Source organism: Hyalella azteca, unplaced genomic scaffold (assembly GCF_000764305.2).
Source record: "Hyalella azteca isolate HAZT.00-mixed unplaced genomic scaffold, Hazt_2.0.2 contig5637, whole genome shotgun sequence".
Taxonomy (NCBI): Eukaryota; Metazoa; Arthropoda; class Malacostraca; order Amphipoda; family Hyalellidae; genus Hyalella; species Hyalella azteca.
In genome coordinates, this window is record NW_025935820.1 from 85,755 (window position 1) to 90,782 (window position 5,028).

A 5,028-nucleotide genomic window follows, 5' to 3' on the forward strand; every position below is an offset into this window, starting at 1 on the left:
ATATAAAACATGTACATTGTACAATCCAAGTTAAGACCGTTATAAGATCATCTTGTAATATATTGAGTATGCAATCACAGGCTTTTGTTTAGTTATTACAATGCTAGGAGGTTGGTGTAGGTCAGTAACTTAACTGATTTCAGCAACTTTGAAATAGTTTACCACCAAAATCGAAACAATCGTTTACATAACGTACACTTCCAGCGCACTTGACATTGCTCGAATCATAGTAGCTTGCATGAGCTCAGGTTCATACCGTTACTAGAAGGTTCATACCGTTACTAGAAGGTTCATACCGTTACTAGAAGGTTCGTACCGTTACTAGAAGGTTCGTACCGTTACTAGAAGGTTCATACCGTTATAGAAGGTTCGTACCGTTACTAGAAGGTTCATACCGTTACTAGAAGGTTCATACTGTGAGATCCTGTCTCTGTTATAAACAAGTGTCACGAATGTTTTTCACAATAGTATTAAGCGAGCGGCGTTTGCTGCCATTAATTTACTTCAGTAACTAAAAGAGGACATAAGTTTAATTATCGAGGGTTTCTGCGGGCTTAGTTTAATGTTGGAGAGAAGGTTTTCATGGGCCTGCCAGCTTCTAACCTAAGTTCATTGTATCTCGTGACTTAAAATTGAAGCAGAGCAAAGGGTAGGAATATTAATAAAAAAAACTGTGATGGACGTTGTTTGATCATAAGATGTTAATTATCTATAATTTAACAATGGAAGTACTCCCACAGAGATCACACTCACTCACTAACTACTCAGGAAGATCTCACTCACACACTACTCACGAAGATCTCACTCACACACTACTCACGAAGATCTCACTCACACACATTACTCACGTAGATCTCACTCACTACCTACTCACGAAGATCTCCTCACACACTACTCACGAAGCTCTCACACACTACGTACTCACGAAGATCTCACTAATGAGGAGAAAAAAATCGAACGAGAAATCGTGAAAAATGATGGCAGAAATAACCATAATCCAATAAAATGAGTTATAAGCGAAATTATTGAGCAAAATTACTCGGAATTTCATAGAACGATATCACAGGTTATTGTATGATCGCCTCAGCCCTGATCTAGATCCCGTAACACGCAATCTATCAATTTGAATGCAAATGTTTACAATTTCATCAGGGGTATTGTTACGGTAAGGCATAAAAAACGTTTATTAATTTCATTATAATCCAGGACCATTGCAATTAATGCCTGTAATAAAAGAAGTTCATATTAAGTAATTCCTTCATCAAGCAAAGAGCCCATGCTACGGCAACTGATGTTCACACAAGTCGCTTTCAAATGCTTAAACCTGCTTCGTAAGATCATTGGTGCATGCAAATGTATTCAACGGTGTTATAAATGGTTATTCATTGTATCATACATAGGCATATTTTGACATTCATCTATAGTTGCAGTGTATACGACTGCATACAAAACACACAGTTCCCATTCAGGATCTAAATGGACTTCTTTGCTTGACGGTTTACGTATTTATTTAATTCAGAAAAGCTCCAAAGAAAATAAAGTAATAAATGAACATTATTCCTAATAATGTGGATGTTAAATTTTAACTTCAAATGAACAGCGGCAGCTTTAAGAGTGTCGGCCATATTATTAATTAACATTAAGAGTGATCACATTAAGAGTGATCGGCCATATTTAAGGCTACAATATTGTCGGAGTTTGAAATAAAATGGTGAACACGGACGTAGAGAAGAGCATTTATTTGATATTATCGATATATGTTTTATCAATTTCTTACATGAAATTAGTCTAAAATTAACATAGCGCATCGCAAGACGATATTTACCCTTAGAATGGCGCTCCAGCATCGTGCTTGTTTCTCGACAGTGGATGACATCATCTGCAATTTCTTCAATTAAACCATAGGCGTTATTATCAAGATTTAAATTCTTAGTCCATTGATAAATACTTTTACTCAATCAATATCTTACAATAATAGGGGGTATGTACCTAATTCAAATCATTTCAACACAATCATTATCAGAATATTTTTCGAAACGCATACAACGAAATGGAACGCGGCGTTAAATGGAATAAACTTCGCATCACCGACTAAAATATAAATAATATTTGAGCGATAAAAATGACTTTATAAAATAAGCCAAGGGACGACAGATAAACTAGTCTGATCAGCAATAGGATTCCAGAAGGTCTGCCTAAATAATGTGACCGGTTACATTTCAGGAACCAACCTTTCCCAAACTAATAATTCATATTATACACGGATACAAAATTATTCATAATTATCAAAACCTATGTCGTTTATTGCGTCATTACAACAAGCACGCGAGTGCGTCTCAATTATTTTCTATAATCACAACATGAAAAATTAAAGCATAGGTACATATTAATTGATAACTGATGGGTGCACACATGAATATTCAATTTATTTAATATAAGCCAGAATCATATTCTAATTTTTTATTACGGTCGAATCACTTCCCAAACACATAATATCACAATGTACATCATTAAGCTGCGGATCAAAATCAATTAACTTCATCATTTATCCACATTCAATCAATCCTGCGTGATAACCAAGTTAAGTCATAGGAAGTGCATAAAAATTCAGTAGTTTACATGTATAACCTAACTTTCGAAGATGAAGTTCATTTCTTCATTGGATAAAGTTCATAACTGCTTAGAGTTAAAATCTAAAACTTCATAGGAAAATTTTAAAGTTCTTAATGTGAAGTTCGGAATTTCCAGTATTACCATACGAGCAAACTGCGGCTCATCTTTACTTTAAAAAGTCATGAATGATAAAGTAAAGTAGAAACTTTATTGAATAGATACGACCAAACTCGGATCAAGACGTCATATAAGATCGATACTATGTACCTCTTAGTAACGTAATAGCATGAATGACAATTATTCATGCTATTTCAATGATGTTTTTTTTCATCTCACAATAGTACGGTTAAATATAATTTGTTACAGAGAACTATAAACAAACTACAGTGTTGTACCAACATCACCCTCTTGAATGACAGTACGAGTACAATGCGTGAGCCGTAAGCCACGATAGCGTAGATTTCTTAATGTCACGATAGCGCAGATTTCTTAATATTAATGCAAACGAGTACACAATTTCCAGCAAGGGGAAAAAATATAACAGTATAAATGGCACTGAGGAGCAATTAACAAAAAGCAGGTAGTAATAGAATGGTTTAAGCCATCAAGCTATTGAGCAGAGGAGGTGTAAAATTAAAACATCGTCAGCAAGGTGGAAAGTCCCAAACATTAAGATTGAAAACAAACTTCGGTTCATTTTGAAAAGATAGAAGTGAAAAATCCATACATTTGAACGGTGAAATGTAAAAGCCAAAACCTAAAATAAGGAAACAGAAATTAAATGTTCACTGCAAGACAAGATGAACGGATCCGATTACTAAATGAACGAACTTGGGGTCGTACGTAAATAAATGAAGATTGAGAATTTAAACTTTTCGTTCTCTGTCACCCAAAACCCACAAAAGGAGCTCAAAAATTATTAACAAATCAAGTGGGAAAAAAATGTTACGGGACGTGTAGAACGTGAGAAATAACTAGTAATCCACTCGCACAGCTCGATCCAATGAAATTTGCAACGGATTGTACAAAGTTAAATTTAAAGCAAAAAAACGATGCGTAACATGATATTTGAAGGGGAAGGAACCGAAAATTTAAAGAACATATTGCTAAAAATAAAGAAAAGAGCCAAGAGACAAAGAAGCGAAAGAATTTGAGAAGAAAGAGAGACCTAAGGTTTCAACTAAAAAATGTAAGAACATACTAGAACTGACAATTTCAAGAACATAGACGTGCAAAGATATGAAAAAAAACAAGGGATGTCGGAGAGATAGAATTTAAAAAAGAAAAAGAAGACAGATGGCTGGGAGGGTGGAGGGGGTCACGCTAGGAGGGGTCACGCCAGGAGGGGTCACGCTAGGAAGGGTCACGCTAGGAGAGGTCACGCTAGGAAGGGTCACGCTAGGAAGGGTCACGCTAGGAAGGGTCACGCTAGGACGAGGTCAGGCTAGGAAGGCGTCACGCTAGGACGAGGTCACGCTAGGAGGTGGTCAAGCTAGGAAGGGTCACGCTAGGAGGTGGTCAAGCTTGGATGGGTCACGCTAGGAGAGGTCACGCTAGGAGAGGTCACGCTAGGAAGGGTCACGCTAGGACGAGTTCAGGCTAGGAAGGCGTCACGCTAGAAAGGGTCACGCTAGGAAGGGTCATGCTAGGAATGAGTCACGCTAGGAAGGGTCACGCTAGGAATGAGTCACGCTAGGAAGGGTCACGCTAGGAATGAGTCACGCTAGGACGAGGTCACGCTAGGACGAGGTCACGCTAGGAAGGGTCACGCTAGGAAGGGTCACGCTAGGAATGTATGGACGCAGCGCACGACGAACTGCCGACATATGGGACACTCAGAGAGCTGCCTGCCGCAGTCGGTGCAGCAGACCATGTGGCTGCACTCCAGCAGCACGCAGTCAATGGCTGCCTCCATGCAGATCTTGCACAGCAGGCGGTCTGGTAGCTCCTCCACGGCTGCCCAAGGGGTTATATATTATTATTGACAGCACAGGGTATACATTAGTTAATGTTAAATGTTAAAAACAGATTAGTTAATGTTAAAAATATTTGCACAGCAGGCTTTCTGGTAGCTCCTCCACGGCTGCCCAAGGGGTTATATATTATTGACAGCATCAGGTATAGGTACATTAGTTAATATTAAAAGTACTTACGTCTCGAAATGATGGTAATTTCTGGATGGATTATTGACAGCGTAGGGTATAGATTAGTTAATGTAAAAAATACTTGCACAGCAGGCGGTCTGGTAGCTCCTCCACGGCTGCCCACGGGGTTATATATTATTTACAGCATAGGGTATACATTAGTTAATGTTGAACATGGTACCGGTACTTACGTCTCGAAATGCCGGCAATTTTCGGAGGCATTATTGACAGCATAGGGTATAGATCAGGTAATTTTGAACAAACTTACGTC